This window comes from Balaenoptera borealis (assembly GCF_965194805.1).
Source record: "Balaenoptera borealis genome assembly, chromosome: 15".
Lineage (NCBI taxonomy): Eukaryota > Metazoa > Chordata > Mammalia > Artiodactyla > Balaenopteridae > Balaenoptera > Balaenoptera borealis.
In genome coordinates, this window is record NC_138871.1 from 75,517,943 (window position 1) to 75,541,528 (window position 23,586).

Consider the following 23,586-nt stretch of genomic DNA (forward strand, 5'->3'; position numbering starts at 1 on the left):
ACAGGATCTTTGCATTTGCTGTTTCTTCCAGAAAAGCTCCCGACCCCCACCCTATACAAAACATCTGGCTAATACTTACACAAATTTCAGTGTTTCAGCTCAAATTATGTCTTTTGGGGAAAACTTCCTTGACATTTTAGATAAGAATTAGTGCCCCTGTTACATATTCCAAGATTATACTCTCATTTTCCTCTATAATACACTTCACAATGTATAAACTATATTTCTGCCATTTTTTGAGTACCAATTTTTTCCATCTAATGGTTCCATGATGTAGTAACTTTGTCTGTCTTGATCAACATTTGTTGAATTAATAATTGCATCTCTATGTCCTCTTCTCAGATCTACAGTTTGAAAGCAGGCTGAAGTGAGTAACTCCTAATTCAATCCATTTCAAGCAGGATTTCAAGCTAATTCTCTCATGCCGTACCAAAGAAGCATCTTGCGTATGAGAAAAACTACAATTCCCAGCATGCATGAGAAACAGAGATTTGGGCCTTGCCCACAATAGCTTTATGTTAAGGACTCCATCTCCTCCAGGAATGCTGGCTCTATCAGTTTACTGCCCCCACCCCCCGCTCCCCGCGCCCAACCAATTTAGGATCCAGTTAGGTTCTGGTTATTTTGGACTTAAAAGTCACCTCCCTGATATCGATAAATTAGCCTCTTCAACTCACTATATCTTATCTCCCTGTTTTATTTTCTTCTTCATAATTAACACAATTTATGATTTCTTATAATTTGTTTGACTCTCCACAAACTTCTTGAACAAAGAGACCCCACCTGTCTTGTTTCCGCTATATCCAATCACATAGGACAGTTGGTTAGGATTGGACTAAAATGAGAGGTAAAATATAGAGCCATCTCTTCCTTATCAAGAAAGACTGGCTAGATTCAGAGCTGCTGAGCACCTTCTTTGCTCTGGGGGCACTAATATCACCAAAGAGAAGTCCTTTTCCAATGTAGTCATACCACCCTCCACAGGTCACAGCTCCAATTTGAAACATGTCCATGAGATTATGTCCTCAGCGTAAGGGAGGTGGCTGGAGGGAGAGCTGTTTTGATCTGTTCACATGTTCTTCCTTGCCAGGTCCCAGAGGAGCAGAAGAGCAGAAGGGGAGGCAACAGTAGGCCAGGGAGAGCCAGGAGGCACGCCCTAGGAAGCAGTTGCAGCCACTGGCACTGGAGGTCTCCAAATCTCTTCCCATAAACATCCTTGGGAAAGAAGTTACGAAGTGAAGGAAAGAAGGTGTTGTAGGTAGGAGTCTCTTTAGGAAAGAAACAGGATGATCCTGTGCTCAGAAACAGCACTTCAGTGGCCATTATCCCTCTTCTGATGACCAGAACTGCCTCATGCCCTGTTTTGAGCCTTGGAGCCTTGGGTTCATGTCTCATGTGACTAAGGATCAGTGGCACCTGTATAGACACAGGCCCTGCCTTTCAGATTTGAACTGTTCTAGGGCCAGCTGCTTCCACAGAAAGTCTGAGCCAGAAATATAATCTCAAAGCAGGAATGACCTGGCTGAGATGGAACATAAATTCAGGCAACAGGATGGGGGCCTGGTTAAACTCACTTCTTCCTCGTGTGAATTAGGAATCTCAGTTATGGACAATGTTTTTCCTGCTTCCTTGATCCCAAGTCATGTGTTTGGTTTCAGAACCTAATCATGAGAAATTCCACACTGAGATCATTGCAGGACCAGAGCTTCCCTCCGTTGTCTTCAGACAAAAGTTGGCACTTTCCTTCTTTCTTTTCTTTTTTTCCCTTTTTACCTCCTATTACTTTTGTCACTTTTTGGTAGAAAGATTGTTCTGTCCAAAGACATGTGAAATATTCTAGATGTATTGCACTGAGGGTATGTGTAGCACAAATCAACTTGCCTTGAGCTTCTCTGATATATAGCCAGTATTTTAATGTTCCCATTTATACCGATCTGTAATACATCTTCATAGTGTTGGCTTAATCACAAATGACAAGGGTGGAAAATGTAATAAAGACAGGGGCACATTAATCCACTTTGTATGAAAATGTGGAAAGGTAATCCAATTTTGAACTGCTTGCTCTTAAAAAAATATAAAAGTTTGCAAGATTTCTGCATCTTAGTTGGGGAGATGGCAGTCAATCCTAAAGAGCAATATTTCAGGATAATGAGGCCTTGGTACCTCTAGTGTGTGCATAGCAGTAGAGGGCCCAGGCTGAGAAATGAAGCCAGAGGCTCTGGGAAGCGCGTTGCCTGATGATCTACTAGAAGCCTCCTTGTCAGCAGATAAACATGCAGACGGCGTCCAGGCAAGTTCATTCTGTGTGGGCCTCAGAGAGATTCTAGAGCTAGGGATGCTACTGTGCTTCCCCCTGCTCAACCCCTAAGGCTAGTTCACATGAAAGAGAATTCTGACTCTGCTCCCTAAAGACAAGCCAGAGTTCGTTTTGTTAAAAACCCATAGAAGAGAGGTAGATGTAGCTAGAATGCCTGTTTCCAGCAGGGGAGTTAGGATGAGAGAGAGTGGTTATGGCGATGTCAGGTTTGTCTTAAACCATGACTGATGTCATTCTGATAATTAGACGTGTTTGCACTTGGGGGATGGTGTTCATGGCATGCATGGACAGAGCTGCATATTTACTGCTCACCCCTGACAGAAGCACAGTGGGGGAAACATGAACTCTGGACTTAAAAAGTAGAGAGATTTAATCTCATCTTCAATTTGCTCTGTGACATTGGGCAAGTGGTTTAACCTCTCTGATCTCAGTTTCCTTATCAGTAAAACATAGTTTGTACTACTTACACACAGGATTGTTAAAAATACAGAACCCAGCAGTTTCACTCGTATGTATCTATTCAAGAGAAATGAAAACAAAACCTGTACAAAAACCTGTATATTAATATACATGGAAGCATTATTCATAATAGTCAAAGATGGAAACAACCCAAATATCCATCAGCTGATGGATGGATAAACAAAATGTGGTACATCCATACAATGGAATATTATTCCTCCATAAAAAGGAATAAATCACTGGTAAGTGCTACAACATGCATGGACCTTAAACACATGATGCTAAGTAAAAGAGACTAGTCACAAAAGACGATTTATTATATAATTCCTTTCATATGAAATGTCCAGAAAAGGGTAATATAAAGAGACAGAAAGTAAATTAATGGCTGCTTAGGGCTGGGGAGGTGGGGAATAGAGAGGTGATAGCTAAAGAGTACAGAATTCCTTTTTGAGGAGATGAAAAATTGAGTCTAAAGTTGACTGTAATAATGGTTGCACATACCTGTTAATATACCTAAAACCACTGAATTATACATGTTAAATAGGTAAAATATATGGTATGTGAATTATATCTCAATAAAGTTATTTTAAAAAAAGAAATATAGAGATAATATATGAAAAGGCTCCTATTCTAAAGTAGGCATGTGATAAGAACCAAATAAATAATAACTAGTATTATTTTTTTTTCTTTTCTTTTTTTTTTTTTTTTAAATTTTTTCGCTGTGTTGGGTCTTCGTTGCTGCATGCATGCTTTCTCTAGTTGCAGCGAGCAGGGGCTTCTCTTGTTGCAGAGCGTGGGCCCTAGGCATGCAGGCTTCAGTAGCTGTGGTATGTGGGCTCAGCAGTTGTGGCTTGCAGGCTCTAGAGCGCAGGCTCAGTAGTTGTGGTGCACAGGCTTAGTTGCTCCGCGGCATGTGGGATCTTCCCGGACCAGGGCTCAAACCTATGTCCCTTGAATTGGCAGGTGGATTCTTAACCACTGTGCTACCAGGGAAGTCCCATAACTAGTATTATTACTCACCATCACCTCTACCCCAATATATATACAACTTACATAGTGGTAAATGCATAGAAAGTCTGGAGTATACTATGCTTACTTGCATTTCACATTTTGCAGACCTGATCAAAAGGGGCCTATTCTGGAATTAATACAAAATTGGTATTGATTCGCATAGCCTTGAAATCACTAGTCAGCTTAGCCTTCCTTCCATGACCTCACCCTGGGGCAGCACTCCTCCTCCACAGCCCACAGCCCTCTCCTAGGGCAATGGGCTCGAGCGTCTATCCCAGTGCCTTCACCTGGGGTGTCTCAGCCCTCTGTGAAAGGGCCTGATTGACTAAATCAAATCAGCCCTGCCCAGGAACCTGGACAGTTGGTAAAGAGCCTTCTTCACAGAACATAGCATCTTAGCACCTCTATGAAATCACTACATCTGGGCAGACACATGGCCCAAGAACCATAGCAGTGACCAGAACAGAGGACTTGACCTCAGTTGTCATAGTACATGCTCAACTCCAACTTCTAGTCAGCCTTTGGTGCCCCACTGTACTGGACTGGTATTGTGTCATCTTAGCTAAGTGAAAACTACCCTTCCCTGCAGAGTTCTGGGTTCATGTGGGCCACAAAAGACATTTTTCACAAGATTAAGAGGACCAATGTGAAGAAGCAGTCATATTCTTTAAAATGATGGTGAGAACTCCCTGAAAGTCCAGTGGTTAGGACTCTGCACTTCCAATGCCAGAGGCCCAGTTTCAATCCCCGGTCAGGGAACTAAGATCCCTCAAGCGGAGTGGCGTGGCCAAAAAAAAAACAAAAAAGAAAAATCAAAGAACACTTAAAAAAATAAAAATAATATAAAATAATGACTTCTCTGAATTGGTTCTGGGTTTCTAGAATTGATCCTCTGACCTGATGAGAAAGTTAAAGGTGTTCCTGACCCTATCTACAACGGTAACGGATACTCTATTAGTTCATGCCATGCATTAACACAATTATTTAATCAATCACCTGATATACAACTTTTTTTAAATTTTATTTTTGGCTGCATTGGGTCTTTGTTGCTGCGCGTGGCTTTCTCTAGTTGTGGTGAGCAGGGGCTACTCTTTGTTGCGGTGCATTGGCTTCTCATTGCGGTGGCTTCTCTTGTTGCAGAACACAGCATCTAGGCGCTTGGGCTTCAGTAGTTGTGGCATGCGGGCTCAGTAGTTGTGGCTCACGGGCTCTAGAGCGCAGGCTCAGTAGTTGTGGTGCACGGGCTTAGTTGCTCCGCAGCATGTGGGATCTTCCTGGACCAGGGCTCAAACCCGTGTCCCATGCATTGGCAGGCGGATTCTTAAACGCTGCGCCACCAGGGAAGCCCTGTATACACCTTTAATTAAGGACCCATAGAATGTGATCAAGTATTCGCAGTCATAGAAAATTGTAGGAAAATTACTCGTATGATACGGTTGATAGATTATGTCTCAGTGCACCAGAGAAATTGGAAAAATAAAATGATGAATTTGGGGCTTTAAATTTCCAGTTCAAGGTCTCCGTGTGACTCCCAGTGAATTGGACCCTTGTATGATCTTCATCCTTTGAGTCCTCGTGGAACCTGTGACTTAATAGAACATGAAAATGTACACATCCCATCATAATGCAATTACATTATGTTATAGAAGACTCCATCGTAGCAGACTGGAGAGAGATCCTTCTGCTAGCTTTAAAGAAACAAGCCATCATGATTTCTACAGCTGCAAAGAAATGGATTCTGCCAAGACACATGTGAGCTTGGAGGAGGACCTGCATCTCAGCTGAGACGCCAGTTCCATCGGAAGCCCTGACTGCAGCTTTGTGCAGCCTTAAACCAGGGACTCGGCTAAGCTGTACCTGGAATACTGACGCGTGGAATCTGTGAGATAGAATAAAGTGGAGGTTGTTTCAAACTGCTAAGTTTGTGGTAATTTGTTATGCAGCAAGAGAAAACTAATACAGCAAGGGCTTGGAGGCTTCATTGGCTGCCTTAAGGAAAACACTTATATCCTAGAGCCACAGGCTCAAGGTTTTTGAAAAACCAAACCCAAAGTTTAATCCTACAGTTGGCTGAATTACAATTAAAATTGAATTCTCAATTTTGTAAGCTCTCATATTAAATTTAAGGCATTGAATGGTTATAAGAGGGGCTCTGAAAATTGGGATGAGGACATATGAGGTGATTTCAGCAAAGGTGGTGAACATTAATTCCTACAGTTTCCCAAGTAGCCTGAGGAGGTTAATTTTCCCTTGCTTAATGCACTTTTAATGGCCTCTCCTGGAATAGAGTTGCCTGCTGATTGTCCTGAGGACATATCCTCACCACTTTTGTTACTTCTTTAGCTGTAACCAGACTCAGATCCTAGCAGGTGATTCACACATTGTGAGGTACAAACTATGACCAGTGAAGAGGTATTACACACACCCAAATAAGTGCATGATTTTTACAATTTAAATCAACAAAATCGGAGATTGGCTCAAGATGGCAGAGTAGAAGGATGTGCCCTCACTCCCTCTTGCGAGAGCATTGGAATCACAGCTACCTTCTGAACAATCATTGACAGGAAGACACTGGAACTCACCAAAAAAGAGACCCCACATCCAAAGACACAGGAGAAGCCACAGTGAGATGGTAGGAGGGGCACAATCACAATAAAATCAAATCCCATAACTGCTGGGTGGGTGACTAACAAACTGGAGAACACATACACCACAGAAGTCCACCCACTGGAGTGAAGGTTCTGAGCCTCACGTTAGGCTTCCCAAACTGGGGGCCCGGCAACAGGAGGAGGAATTCCTAAAGAATCAGACTTTGAAGACTAGCAGGATTTGATTGCAGGACTTTGACAAGACTGGGGGAACAGAGACTCCACTCTTGGAGGGCACACACAAAGTAGTGTGTGCATCAGGACCCAGGGGAAGGAGCAGTGACCCCATAGGAGACTGAAGCAGACCTACCTGCTAATGTTGGAGGGTCTCCTGCAGAGGTGGGAGTGGCTGTGTCTCACCGTGAGCACAAGGACACTGGCAGCAGAAGTTCTGGGAAGTACTCCTTGGTGTGAGCCCTCCCAGAGTCAGCCATTAGCCTCACCAAAGAGCCCGGGTAGGCTCCAGTGTTGGGTCGCCTCAGGCCAAACAACCAACAGGGAGGGGACCCACCCCCACCCATCAGCAAACAATCGGATTAAAGTTTTACTGAGCTCTGCCCACCAGAGCAACACCCAGCTCTACCCACCACCAGTTCCTCCTATCAAGAACCTTGCACAAGCCTCTTAGATAGCCTCATCCACCAGAGGGCAGACAGCAGAAGCAAGAAGAACTACAACCCTGCAGCTTGTGGAACTAAAACCACGTTCACAGGAAGACAGACGAGATGAAAAGGCAGAGGGCTATGTACCAGATGAAGGAACAAGATAAAACCCCAGAAAAACAACTAAATGAAGTGGAGATAGGTAATCTTCCAGAAAAAGAATTCAGAATAATGATAGTGAAGATGATCCAGGACCTTGGAAAAAGAATGGAGGCAAAGATTGAGAAGATGGAAGAAATGTTTAACAAAGACCTAGAAGAATTAAAGAACAAACAAACAAACAGAGATGAACAATACAATAACTGAAATGAAAAATACACTAGAAGGAATTAAGAGCAGAATAATTGAGGCAGAAGAACGGATAAGTGACCTGGAAGACAGAATGGTGGAACTCACTGCTACAGAACAGAATAAAGAAAAAAGAATGAAAAGGAATGAAGACAGCCTAAGAGACCTCTGGGACAACATTAAACACAAAAACATTCACATTATAGGGGTCCCAGAAGGAGAAGAGAGAGAGAAAGGACCCGAGAAAATATTTGAAGAGATTATAGTCAAAAACTTCCCTAACATGGGAAAGGAAATAGCCACCAAGTTCAGGAAGCGCAGAGAGTCCCATACAGGATAAACCCAAGGAGAAAGACGCCGAGACACATAGTAATCAAATTGGCCAAAATTAAAGACAAAGAAAAATTATTGAAAGCAGCAAGGGAAAAATGACAAATAACATACAAGGGAACTCCCATAAGGTTAACAGCTGATTCTCAGCAGAAACTCTACAAGCCAGAAGGGAGTGGCGTGACATATTTAAAGTGATGAAAGGGAAGAACCTACAACCAAGATTACTCTACCCAGCAAGATCTCATTCAGATTCAATGGAGAAATCAAAAGCTTTACAGACAAGCAAAAGCTAAGAGAATTCAGAACCACCAAACCAGCTCTACAACAAATGCTAAAGGAATTTCTCTAAGTGGGAAACACAAGAGAAGAAAAGGACCTACAAAAACAAACACAAAACATTTAAGAAAATGGTAACAGGTAAAGCAATTATACTCTAATAAAGATGTTAAAAGAAAAAAACTGCAATCATACAACATCAAGGAAAAACTTAAAAAAAAAAAAAGGTAATAGGAACATACGTATCGATAATTACCTTAAACGTGAGTGGATTAAATGCTCCAACCAAAAGATACAGGCTAGCTGAATGGATACAAAAACAAGACCCATCTATATGCTATCTACAAGAGACCCACTTCAGACCTAGGGACACATACAGACTGAAAGTGAGGGGATGGAAAAAGATATTCCATGCAAATGAAAATCAAAAGAGAGCTGGAGTAGCAATTCTCATATCAGATAAAATAAGACTTTAAAATAAAGAATGTTACAAGAGACAAGGAAGGACACTACATAATGATCAAGGGATCAATCCAAGAAGATGATATAACAATTATAAATATATATGCACCCAACATAGGAGCACCTCAATACATAAGGCAACTGCTAACAGCTCTAAAAGAGGAAATCGACAGTAACACAACAATAGTGGGGGACTTTAATACCTCACTTACACCAATGGACAGATCATCCAAACAGAAAATTAATAAGGAAACACAAACTTTAAATGACACAATAGACCAGACAGATTTAATTGATATTTATAGGATATTCCATCCAAAAACAGCAGATTACACTTTCTTCTCAAGTGTGCATGGAACAGTCTCCAGGATAGATCACATCTTGGGTCAAAAATCAAGCCTCAGTAAATTTAAGAAAATTGAAATCATATCAAGCATGTTTTCTGACCACAATGCTATGAGATTAGAAATCAATTATAGGGAAAAAAATGTAAACAACACAAACACATGGAGGCTAAATGATATGTCACTAAATAACCAAGAGATCACTGAAGAAATCAAAGAGGAAATAAAAAAATACCTAGAGACAAATGACAATGAAAACACCATGATCCAAAACCTATGGGATGCAACAAAAGCAGTTCTAGGACGGAAGGTTATAGCTATACAAGCCTACCTCAAGAAACAACAAACATCTCAAATAAACAATCTAACCTTACACCTAAAGGAGCTAGAGAAAGAAGAACAAACAAAACCCAAAGTTAGTAGAAGGAAAGAAATCATAAAGATCAGAGGAGAAATAAATGAAATAGAAACAAAGAAAACAAAAGCAAAGACCAGTAAAACTAAAAGCTGGTTCTTTGAGAAGATAAACAAAATTGATAAACCATTAGCCAGACTCATCAAGAAAAAGAGGGAGAGGACTCAAATCAATAAAATTAGAAATGAAAAAGGAGAAGTTACAACAGACACCGCAGAAATACAAAGCATCCTAAGAGACGACTACAAGCAACTCTATGCCAATAAAATGGACAACCTGGAAGAAATGGACAAATTCTTAGAAAGGTATAATATTCCAAGATAGAACCAGGAAGAAATAGAAAATATGAACAGACCAATCACAAGTAATGAAATTGAAACTGTGATTAAAAATCTTCCAACAAACAAAAGTCCAGGACCAGATGGCTTCACAGGTGAATTCTATCAAACAGTTAGAGAAGAGCTAACACCCATCTTTCTCAAACTCTTTCAAAAAATTGCAGAGGAAGGAACACTCCCAAACTCATTCTATGAGGCCACCATCACCCTGATACCAAAAGCAGACAAAGATACTACAAAAAAAGAAAATTATAGACCAATATCACTCATGAATATAGACGCAAAAATCCTCAACAAAATACTAGCAAACAGAATCCAACAACACATTAAAAAGATCATACATGATGATCAAGTGGGATTTATCCCAGGGATGCAAGGATTCTTCAATATATGCAAACCAATCAATGTGATACACCATATTAACAAATTGAAGCAGAAAAACCATATGATCATCTCAATAGATGCAGAAAAAGCTTTTGACAAAATTCAACACCCATTTATGATAAAAACTCTCCAGAAAGTGGGCATAGAGGGAAACTACCTCAACATAATAAAGGCCGTATACGACAAACCCACAGCCAACATCATTCCCAATGGTGAAAAACTGAAAGCATTTCCTCTAAGATCAGGAACAAGACAAGGATGTCCACTCTTGCCACTATTATTCAACATAGTTTTGGAAGTCCTAGCCACGGCAATCAGAGAAGCAAAAGAAATACAAGTTGGAAAAGAAGTAAAACTATCACTGTTTGCAGATAACATGATACTATACATAGAAAATCCTAAAGATGCTACCAGAAAACTAACAGAGCTAATCAATGAATTTGGTAAAGTTGCAGGTTACAAAATTAATGCACAGAAATTTCTTGCATTCCTATACACTAATGATGAAAAATCTGAAAGAGAAATTAAGGAAACACTCCCATTTACCATTGCAACAAAAAGAATAAAATACCTAGGAATAAACCTACCTAGGGAGACAAAAGACCTGTATGCAGAAAACTATAAGACACTGATGAAAGAAATTAAAGATGATACAAACAGATGGAGAGATATGCCATGTTCTTGGATTGGAAGAATCAATATTGTGAAAATGACTACACTACCCAAAGCAATCTACAGATTCAATGCAATCCCGATCAAATTACCAATGGCATTTTTCACAGAACTAGAACAAAAAATCTTAAAATGCGTATGGAGACACAAAAGATCCTGAATAGTCAAAGCAGTCTTGAGGGAAAAAAACGGAGCTAGAGGAATCAGACTCCCTGACTTCAGACTATACTACAAAGCTACAGTCATCAAGACAATATGGTACTGGCACAAAAACAGAAACATAGATCAATGGAACAGGATAGAAAGCCCAGAGATAAACCCACACACCTATGGTCAACTAATCTATGACAAAGGAGGCAAGGACAGACAATGGAGAAAAGACAGTCTCTTCAATAAGTGGTGCTGGGAAAACTGGACAGCTACATGTAAAAGAATGAAAGTAGAACACTCCCTAACACCATACACAAAAATAAACTCAAAATGGATTAGAGACCTAAATGTAAGACCGGACACTATAAAACTCTTAGAGGAAAACATAGGCAGAACACTCTATGACATAAATCACAGCAAGATCTTTTTTGATCCACCTCCTAGAGTAATGGAAATAAAAACAAAAATAAACAATTGGGACCTAATGAAAGTTAAAAGCTTTTGCACAGCAAAGGAAACTACAAATAAGACGAAAAGACAACCCTCAGATTGGGAGAAAATATTTGCAAACGAATCAACGGACAAAGGATTAATCTCCAAAATCTATAAACAGCTCATTCAGCTCAATATTAAAAAAACAAACAACCCAATCCAAAAATGGGCAGAAGACCTAAATAGACATTTCTCCAAAGAAGACATACAGATGGCCAAGAAGCACATGAAAAGCTGCTCAACATCACTCATTATTAGAGAAATGCAAATCAAAACTACAATGAGGTATCACCTCACGCCAGTAAGAATGGGCATCATCAGAAAATCTACAAACAACAAATGCTGGAGAGGGTGTGGAGAAAAGGGAACACTCTTGCACTGTTGGTGGGAATGTAAATTGATACAGCCACTATGGAGAACAGTACAGAGGTTCCTTAAAAAACTAAAAATAGAACTACCATATGACCCAGAAAGCCCAATACTGGGCATATACCCTGAGAAAACCATAGGTCAAAAAGAGTCATGTACCAAAATGTTCATTGCAGCTCTATTTACGATAGCCAGGACATTGAAGCAACCTAAATGTCCATCGACAGATGAATGGATAAAGAAGATGTGGCACATATATACAATGGAATATTACTTGGCCATAAAAAGGAACAAAATTGGGTCTTTTGTAGAGACGTGGATGGGTCTAGAGACTGTCATACAGAGTGAAGTAAATCAGAGAGATAAAAACAAATATCGTACATTAACGCATATATGTAGAACCTAGAGAAATGGTACAGATGAACCGGTTTGCAGGGCAGAAACTGAGACACAGATGTAGAGAACAAACGTATGGACACCAAGGGGGGAAATGGCGGGGGTGGGGGGTGGGGGTGTGATGAAGTGGGAGATTGGGATTGACATATATACACTATTATGTATAAAATGGATAATAATGAGAACCTGCTGTATAAAAAAAAGTAAATAAAAAATAATAATTAAAATAAATAAATAAATAAATCAACAAAATCCATGTGTGTGAGAATGGGTCTTAAGACTGTTGGATATAAAAAAAAAAAAAAAAGACTGTTGGATAAGAACGGAAGGATACTAATATTGGATTGAGCCAAATTTATTGACATAGGTTTATTAAAGAGATTCTGGATTCAATATGTTAACTCAGGTGTCTTGAGTGATTCTACTAGCCTGCTTGGTTGGTTGACTGAAATTTGGACTCAAAAGTGACCTATATTAAATGAAGTTAAAGCTCCAAAATTCCCTGGCATATTGTAGAGGATATACTCACTTGCTTGGGGAAATTGGAACGTTAGAGTGGCTTTTTCATGTAACAGTCTACCCTGTTAATATGTCCCCCAGAGGACACACCCTTTACCAAGGCTATTAGACATATATTGATGAGGAGAGCCTCAGGGTCTTTGAAGAACACTCTGGTATTTACTCTCTGTATATCAAGATTGACAGCAGGCACTGCTGCGATTGAACTGGGCTCCCTGAATTCATTGGAAGTAACGGGCTTCGAGAATTGCAAGAGCCAAGTGAGGGCACTTAGTCACTAAAATCAAAGTAGAAGAGGTTAGTATAATAAGGTGCAGAGCCAAAGCAGTGATCAGTTTTTAGTGTTGGTTGGTTGATAATGGTGTCTTCAGAATTGAAACAGATGGGCAGACTTTTAAAGTCTTACTCGATTTGTATTAGCAAGGATCTCTAGGTCTGAGGAACAGAAGTCTGACTTGAATCACCAAAAAAACAGTCATGGCCTGTCAACCAATTCCCAGTCTTGAGCCCATTCACATACACAGAGTCTCTTGACTGAAGGGGAGGCTGAGACCCCTTGAGAAACGATGCTGCCATATTGCCAACATTTATACTGTAAATCTTCTTCTTGGCCTTTCCCAAAGGAACCTGTGGCGTAGCTATTTACCAGGTGATAATGCAATGGGGAAGAGAAACTAATCACACTTTTCAGGGATTACTGACACTCCTATGAATTGACTTTAATTCACAGAAATCCATAATACCACTTTGGTCTACTAGTGAGAAAAGGGGCTTATGAAGGTGGGATGATTAATGGGACTTTGTCGGGTTCTGACTCACAGTGGACCCAAAGAGTCACTTTTCACACTCAGTGTTTATTTTCCCTGTTTCAACATACATAATTAACACAGAAATACTCAGCTTCTGGTAGAATCTCCACATACAGCCTGACCTATAGGATGCAGGTTATTATTATAGGAAAAGTTAAGTGGAAAACTCTCTAACTGCTTCTCTCTATCAAAATAGTAAACCAAAAGCATGAATTGAAAGACAGGGGTTCTTCCACATCCCTACTCAATTTCCCTATGCAAAAGATCAACTGATCTTGGAGAATGACAATGGATTATTAAAAACTTAATCATGTGGTGACTTCACCTGCATTTATGGATTCATTGTTGGAGCAAATCAACACATGCCTTGGAAACTGGTATGCATCAATTAACCTGTTTTTTCTCTATACTTGTTAGTAAAGACCATCAGAAAAAGTTGACTTTGAGCCCGCTAGGCCAGCAATATATCTTCACTGTTCCACCCAGGACTAACTTCCCAGTCTTATGTCATAATCTAGACCAGAGGGTCCTTAAGAGCCTTTCCTCTCTACAGTACCTCATGTGGATTGGAGCAGGTATATGGTGGGAAGGAGTGGTGGTTGCTTCTGACCGCAGTCCAGGCAGCTCTTTTAACTTCTGACTTTAGCGTTACATATGTTTTCACTTTATAAGGAATTAGTAGCTTCAAAACTTTGGGCCAAGTTAAACTTTGAGACATTTCCCTTATGCAGAAAAGTGAAGATACTGACAGTCCTTCCCTCACGAGTAGTAGAGAGAATTAAATGAGATAGTGAATATAAATATAGTGTCTAATACACAGTAATCACTAGGTAAATGTTAGTCATTGGAGAAGAACGACACAAAAGATGATCATAATATGTTAAGTGAAAAACCGTTACAAAATATGACAAATTTACCCATATATATATAAACTTTTCTCTTAGTGATGGGTCTAGTGGTAATTTATGTTATCTTCCTTTTATTTGTCTGTAGCTTCTACCATGAACAAGGTTAATTTTTAAAGTTTTAACTGATGATATCACACTGATTGGACTTGGTGAACTGAAGTAGCAACTTGTGCAGATACTCTGGAAGGCACATATGCACCAGAGGAGAGGAAATAAATCTCACAGAAATTCAAGGGCCTTCCAACTCGATGAAACTTGGGGTCCAATGATCTAGGGTATATCAAGAAGGACAAGTTGCTGCATCCTGCCCCTCTTACCAATAAGGGGCACAATATGTACTGGGTCTCTTTGGGTTTCAGAGGAAATATATACTTCAGTTAAGCATGCTCCTCTATTTCATTTGCCAAGTAACCTAGAAAGCTTCCAGAACAAAATCCCAGAGCAAGAAAGGCTCGGCAACAAGCCAAGAGAGCCATGCTAGCTGCTCTGCCATTTAGGCCATGAGACCTCGCAGATCTTCTAGTGCTTGAAGTGTCTGTGGCAGATAAGATATTGTAAAGGAGCTTTTGTCAGACCTCTACATGAGAATCTTACCACATACTCAGTGAAATCACATGCTTCACTGGAACTTATACCAGAGATCTGGGGGTTGTCTCTTCCTTCTAAATAAATTTTTGGTAATCTCTTTATTGAAATATAGCCTTCATTTAAAAAAAAAAACAACTATTCAAATCATAAATGTTCAGTTTGGTGAAATTTTAAATCCTGGTTCAAGGAAAAAAACACATCAGCAGGACCTCAAAGATATTACTGGAGTTCCACCTATACCTACTTTACAAGAGTTATCGTCCTTATTTAAATACCATATTTTATATTTTCACAAATAGAACTGTATGTTATGTACTCTTTCGTAGCTGGTTTCTTTTGTTCAACATTATTTCTTGAGACTCATCCACATTGTTGCATGTAGCAAAGGTTCATTCATTCTCATTGCTGTTTATCATTCTATTGCGTGAACTCCCTACCAATCCTTAAACCAACCTGCTGTGTTTTACAGATTAGTGCTGGCACAGGTTTAAATGCAAAGACCTCAGACTCTAATGACAGTTTATTTGAGGAGATATGAGGAAATGTGGGGAAAGGAGATCATGTTAGAAATCCACCATGGATCATCCTTGACACAAAACCATAATGATTTTTCACGGACATGGGGGAGGAATCATTACAACAGAGATTTCCACTGCCTAATGAATACAGAACATTTAACACACCAGACTGAAGATTAATTTCAGTACAAATTGGCCAAATTTATAATTACCTGGGAGCTTCTATTGGCCTTGACCAAGCAGCTGAGATACTGAGGTTTACTAGCAGGAACTGAAATGTGGAACCACTGGATCAATAGAGTGATGGGTAAGAAAAGCTGGGACTAAAGATGTGGTTCCCAACATCTGGAATGGGGAGAGCTAAGAAGCTGTTCATACAAATGGAGATGTCATTTATTACTTTACGCAATAAATTGCCACAGGTTTCTATCAGAAACAACTTTTGTCCTCTCATTCTACCTCCTGTGATCTTTATGCCTATTATTTTCCTTTCCAGTAATGAAGACCATGCATCTCTCTAAGCTGATTTCCTCATCTTTAAAATGAGGATAATACCTATGTACCTATGTTGAGGGGATTAAATAAGTCAATCTATACACAATGACTGGTGTTATAAGTCCCATTAAAGAAAAGCCATTTGAATCTTTAGACACCTCTTCCAGCAGTCATTGTGCATTTAATATTCAAGTTTTATGTTGATAAATATCAATGACAGAATAAGATACTGATGTTTTATTTGACGATTAATTTGTGCACAGACTTGAGCACTGATATTCCTGTATCTGACGGAAACTAGGAGAAACATTGAGATGTCATCTCTGCCATCCTCTGTGTCTTGAGGGACCTGCCCAGAGTCCCTCTTATTCTAGGTTATTGAGTATTTGGTCTGGCAGATGCATGGTCCACTGAGCATGCCAAGGGCCACCACAGCCTTGGCTTTTTTATGAAATTTCAAACTCTGAAGACTGTAATGGACCTTACAGGACATGTGACCCAACATCCCCCCTGGGCTAGTGACTACGGCATCCTTGACAGAGGTCTTTCACCTTCTGTTTCAACACCATCAGTGACAGGAAGCACTGTGCCTTACAAGGCAGCCTGCTCTGTTGTTGGGCTGCCCTGATTGTCACCTGTTTCCTTCTTACATTAAACTGAAATAGTGTCTCCATGTAAGTTCCATCTAGTGGTCCTACTTCTGCCTTCTGGAGTCTGTCAACACCCTCTTCCACGATAGCCCTACAGAAAGATGTCCTTTCCCTTTGGAGATACATCACTTACCAAAAAGATTGTTCACAAGTGATCTTCAATCCAGGGGAGTTACACAGTGTCTTCTGAACTTCTAGAGTAAACCCGTGTGTGTGTGTGTGTGTGTGTGTGTGTGTGTGTGTGTGTGTGTGTGTGTTGAATTTTATCTGTATATGAGGTAGGGTGTTCACCAATAAGGTCCACCAAAAACTCTGATATATATGAATATAGTCTGACAAAGAAATAGTCCAAAATTCAAATTCATCAACATGTTGAATCCATACTGCTAGAGGGTCCGGATTTGGTGATAATTTTGGGGAACGGGAAAAGAGTGTTTAAGAACATGAGCCACGGAGTCAGACTGAGAGAAAATTTTGCATTTCACTACTCTGTAATACCTGTGTCACCCTGAGCAAATTTCTTATCTCCCTGAGCTTCAGTTTCTTTATCTATGAATTGTTTTTTGAAAGGATGAAATGAGAAAATTATCATGAAAATTTTAGTTCATAGTAGACACTCAATCATTAAAAATAAATTATATGATAATAGTTACTTTGATTATTGCAATTCTGGAATGCTCATGTCCTCATTTTATTATTTTTTTTATATAGAAAAATTATTTTAATTGTTTAGAGAGTTAACTAGGTTTCTCAACACAAAACATAAATAAATTTGCATTTCTATACACCAAAACAAAAAGAGTGAGAAATTTACAATGGCATCAAAGAAGTTACTTCTGAATGGGAGGCCTTGGAATTGTTCAGGGAGGGACAGACAGCATGCTTCTGGGATTAGTAATACTCACGACCTCATTTTAGCACAATCACCTGATCCTTTTCTTGCCCCAAAAGGCAGGGACTTATCCAAAGCCACATAAGTAGGAAGCATCAGGGTAGGAAATCAAGTCTAAAGCATCTGACTTTAACTTTCATGCTTTTGTTACCGGGGCCAAGCTGCCTCCATGTCACAGGAGTAATTAAATAAACAAGCAAGGTCTTCAGCAAAAACTGAGACCCATTCTTCCAAATAGTCCACACAGGAGATAATGCATATATTCCGAGGATGTTGTCTTTGCTCAGAATACGTCTGGACCCCTCTTTAGAATGGATTTTTTTTTTAATTCGCAGTGGCAGCAAATTATGTCTTTTATTGCCAAAAAATAAAATTCACCCGCATTCAGAAGTCACTCAGAGTCAGCTCTGATGAGTGAGTTGGGTGATGAAGCTGGGAGTTATTTTTTTCTGCCACATAGGCGATGTGCTAGTGAAGCTGAGCCCGATTTCCTTGATTTGTAACTGGGCTCTAAAAGCAGTCCCCAAAGAGGAGTTTCCATCAGGTTTGGGATTTTTCTCACTAGATTAAGCTTACACCTCCAAGAAAGTTCTGTCACGAAGGACAATGTTTATTTAAAGACATAAGTTCCCACTTATTTTTTAAAAGTATAAGTCCATCCCATTAATTCACTTAAATACATTAATTTGGTGCAAGATGTGCTAAAGACATTACGCTAAATCCTAGGGCTACAAAGATAGAGCCATTTCCCACAAGGGATTCAATCTACAGACAGTGAAAGAGAAGGGAGAGCAAAAACGACATCATGGAGATGGGTTTCGGATTGTTTGATGCATAGGGTGTGTTGAAAACAGGAAGGATTTTCCTAGTTAGATTCAGAGACAATGTTGGTAGCCTTGTTGGAGATGGTGACAACTTATTGACTTTGGATGGACCTCAAGGAGGTAAGCAGGCAGACAGTGAGGCGAAAGACAGGAATTCTAGACAGGTGGGATAGAATGAACAGAGGTCCAGAGACATGAAACGGAATGGAGCATTCAAGCACCTACAAGATTATAGCTACAGCTAAAGTGGGGAGCATTTATAGGGTTGTGTTGCAAACAGATTTACAGAACCAGGCAGGGACAGTATCACAAAAGCTTGTATTTGAAATATTAAGAATTTTAGCTTTTATACTCATAAAAGCCCAGTTTTAGGTTAAAAAGAAATTACTCTGGCAGTAGCATGGAGGGACTGGATTCAAAACCAGTAAGGCTGTAACAGAAATTCAGTTGAGATACCTGCCGATCTAGATGAAGGTGATGATGATGAGGATGATGAAGGGGTATGGATTTTAGGTAGGACTGATGAAGGTATCAATTAACAGGACTTGTTAACCAATGGGAAGTGGCAAGTAAAGGAAAGGAGGGAGACAAAAGGCATTTTTACTATAATTTGGCTCACTTAGGGACCTTCCATTTTTGCAAAGTCTTAACATTATCAGAGAGGATATCTGGGCACCCAAATCTGGAAGAGTTAAACCCGCACACAACTCTGCATAATGAATACATTTCATTATTTTTAGTCAATTGCCAATTGCAGGGCCATCACAGAGAACATAAGTGATGCATGAGGCCAGAAATAATTTTAGACCTCTGTGTTTGGCATTTATTTAAGGTTATTATCAAGAGATAATAGACTATGTGCTCCTTATAATAGAGCTGTATTTTTCTTGAAATTAAAGTAGCAAGTAGTGAAATGCCTTGTGCATGGCAATGATATTTAGCTGCTTCTTTTAGTTTCTTTCTGAGATATGGGGTCCAAGGTGATTTTAAAAAGAGTCCTTGGAGACTGCTGTGAGTTTTCCATTGATTTCATATGCACAGAGCCTTCAGGTGTGCTTTCAATGGTGCCTATTGTTAACCAGTTTTAAAGGGGAAAGCATTTGCTGAAAAAATTTTTTTAAAAAGCCAGAGATGAATTTCAGGCCAAGAGAAAAACAGAAACCACCAAAAACCTATGCTCTGCCTCTTCTACAACTACCTTTCTGCAGACAGAAGAAGTAGGTAGGTAGACAGAAACCTCTGTCTAAAAAAAAGTCTCTCCTCTGGAATGCTCAAGTTGCTCCCTCAAATCTCTTTGGCAAAAAAATAAAAAGGATGATCTCCTTTTCAGTGAAAGATTATTCATAGAGAGAAGAGCCCAAGGAGTATTGGACAGTGATCTGGGAGCACATTTGGTTAAAGCAGGAGGTAAGAACACAAGGGCACCACCAGGGAGTGGACAGGGAAGAAGGAGCACCACAGACAAGTTGCCTCCCTCCTAAGTTCAAGGCTTGGCCTCGCAGAAGGGCCCTGGGACTAAGGACCCAGAGACAGCACCCAAGCCAAGTAGCTCTCCTCGCGAAACAAGTCAAACTGGCAATTGGCTTCAGCCATCCTTGCCCTGAATGAACTCATAATCTGTGATAAGTCCTGTCCTAACTCTAGCCCCTTACAGTACAAGGTAAACAGGGCTCAGTGTCACAAAATCAGTGCAGGTAACATGAGGAAGGAGCAAGGAAGGGACAATCAGCACGGACTTCCTGGAAGAGAGAACATTTGCACAGGACCTTGCAGGACACATGAGTTCCAAAACACAGACAGAGCAGACTGTCCCCCTCAGGTGAACAGTGTGCTGAGATAAATGTACACAGGCACACGCTTCTACCTTCAGTCAAGACATCATTCTCTACCTTCAGTCATCGAGTGGCTTCCCCATGTGCCATAACTGAGTAGGCGACACCACGACCTTGGTGCTTCCTAGTATAGCTCTCCATCTGCTAAAATGACATCACTGAATTTAGCCTTAGAGAATTAAAGGGACACTTACGGATTCACACCAGTTTGAGATCAGAGAATGAGATTACCAAAGGGCATGAAAAGGCAGAATTATTTTAGGAAATGAGAGCACTTATATTTAGAGCAAACATGGATTAAGAAGCAAATCTGCCAAGCGACAAGTAGAGGTAATTTACAGCACTCTGGGTTAAATCTCAGTACTTCTTAATCCCTTTTTTAGCCCCTCTGTTTTCTCTTCTCCTCACTTCTTACTGCAACACGAAAGTACCAAGATTTAGTCTAAAACTTCCCCAAGATTTAATCTTCAGTCTCCCCTGAAAATCACAGAAGGGTAAAACTGTACCATAATTTGGAGACAGACTAAATAATGAGGCAAAAGAGCCAGGTTTGATCTTGAGACAAAGCGTTTCTTCTTTATTGTGTACACCCTTGAAATCCTAAAACAAAAACAAAATCCAGGCATGTAGGGTGTAGGGGTTTCATTACAGGAAATCTTTTGAGGGACAGAGGTCATCCAAATCTATGTGTTTTAAAGAGTGGAGAAGACAGCCTTCTGTGTCTGCGTCTGTGTCTGTGTCTGTGTCTGTGCGCTGGGATGGCCACACTAAGGCTGCAATAGTGGGGAGTGTGGGTCTCTGCTCCTCTGTGATGTGAGACAAGACTCAGATTGTTGGATCTCAGCCTCTGCAAGGAGGACCACACCGTGTTTGCCCTGCTGACTCCCAGCTCTGTTATGTAAGGGTCTGCTGTGTGGCTCCATCCTGATTCTCTGAAACCATAGGATAAATATGGCACAAATTTCTGAAGCATTCATTTAACTTGAATATCAGAAGAAAATAATCTAAATAATCTTTTAAAAATAGTAACTAATATTTATTGAGCCCTTAATAACTGCTTAGCACTGTCTTGAGTGCTTTATATAGATTAACTAATTTACTTGCTTATATCAATGAGATAAAAACAACTGCCATCTTTGTTTTCAAAATGAGAAAACTGATATATAGAAAGGGTGAGTAATTGGCCCAAGGCTGTACAGTATTAAGTGGTGGAGTCAAATTTTGGACTCAGTACATTGACACAAATAAATTGTGGTTTAGAATGCAAAATTAAAAAAAATGAAAATCACATATGCAAATTCAAGGAAATGACAAACTTTTTAAGCACATGTCTTAGAGTGAAGTCCTTACTCGTCTTTGCTCAAGGATATTTTTGTAGAAAAGTTTAAAATATACTAGTTTGTATATGCCAAGTCATGTGCATATTGATAAGTCTGAGAGAAATGGTAGATATAATCCCTGCCCTCAAAGAGCTTGAGGAAGAAAATGCAGATGCAAACAAAACAGCAAATGACACACATATGATTTTAAGACAGCTAGCTCCATGTTTTGTTGACATTCAGGGCAGGATTCCATGAGCATTTAGAGGTAAAGTAGATCCTTGAGGAAATGCAGATTTAGGTGGGGAGGGGAAAAGGCCAAGGCAAGGTCAAGCTTAAAACAGGGATGGGGATTTACACTGGAAACAGTGGGGAGAAAAGTCATGACAGGCAGAGGGATCCATATTATTCAGTTAGAAAAAAATGTTAGGCAAAGTGAAAAGCTCTGAGAGAGATCCTTGAATGTCATTTAGCTGCTCCCTTCACAAGCATTTACTGAGTGCTTTCTATATCCAGGCACTGACAATTCAGTCTAAATTTGATCCAAAGAGAAGGGAAGAACATATATGTAGCTAGAAGGTATCATGGTGACAGTGGTCTTCAGCAAGGTTGAGTAGAACGGAAAAAAAAAAGGGGGGGGGGAATGCGAGAGATCAGAACTTGTCAATAGGTTGTTTTGCAATAATCCTATTGACAGATAATGAAAGCCTAGATCAGGAAGAAAAAAAATGGTGAGCAACAAGGAGGGAACATTTGAGAGACGTCATGAAGAAAAAAATCAATGTGCCTTACTAATAGATTGAACTGAGAGACAAACTGGCAACCTAACTGAACAGTTTGGGGACCTGGAAAATGGTGGTATCCATGGTTATAAAAGGTAGGCCTGAAGAAGCACTGGGCTAGAAGGAATATTTTGATGTTTTCCAGTTGAGTTTTAGCTAAAACCTGACCGAATATCTAGGTTAAGTTGTCCTGTAGGAAATGGACCACTTAAAAGCAGACCTTGAATGAGCTAGTATATCTAGAAACTCTGATCTTCCTATCAACAACAATAACAAAATAGAGTTAGTTGAACTGTAAAACTTGATGAAGACTTTCAGTTAAAGATAGAAGGTTGATCACACAAATTGGATTCAGCCATGACCAAGAAGAAATAAAGAAAGATAGAAAATCATGGAAAGTGATTGTAAAAGAACATAAACATAATGGCAAAAAGAACAGAAGTGGATACAACAGTGACAGTATTTTAAAGCTGGAAAGTAGTCAGTGTTAACTGCCTTAGCTGGCTGGAAAATGCTAAATCCTAATCTGGGGAAAGCTAGGAAATATCCTCATTTACATCACAAAATCCCCAAGGCTCTGGAATCAGAAGAACTAAGTACCCAGGAAATGTGTATTTGTATTGGAGGGTGGGAATATAGGGTTAAAAACAGGATGGTTAATAGAAAATCATTTTATGAAGCAGCCAGACTCCCAGTTCCTCCTCCCATTCCGTGCAACTTCTTGCTCACTGCAGAAGCCTAACGGGATTTTCTCCAGAAGGAATAAAACAGAACGTCTCTGGACTGAAGGATACTGAACACCAGTGAGGACAGAGATAATGAAGGTACTGTGAACAGGGGGATTGATGAAGCTCAAAACTGCCAACTCAATGTTTAGACCAAAATTCTGATGGAAAATAATATCCAATTAAAATTCAAAACCAGTCAAATGCTCAGTTAAGTTTCAGAATAGGAAAATAATGCCTGAGTTTAAAATATTTTGCCTCCCTTACATCCTTAATCAAGAAGTTCCTGAAGAATATATTCAGCTGAAATGAGGAAAAAACAAACAAAAAACAAAAAACAGGGAGAAAATCCACACAATAGGAAGTGAAAGTAATGTTAAGGATGCAGTTACAGGGAGATTCCCATGATGCAGTTAGGCAGCATGCTCAGAAATCAACAAATCCAGATTGAACAGGTCAGAAAATTCTGGGAGAGAGTTCTTCAAGGAGATGGAACTGACAGTACCTACTTTGATTAGAAGAACCAGGACAGGGAGGGAATTTACACAACTGGGAGACAGTATAGGAGTAACTGAGAGATAAATACAGAGGAAATTTAACAAACAAAAAAGTTTTGCCAGAAAAAAAAAATAGTATAACATAATTCAGCTATGAAGTAGTAATATAAAAACTGTATTTGAGTTTATTTTAATTTAACCATATAAGGAAG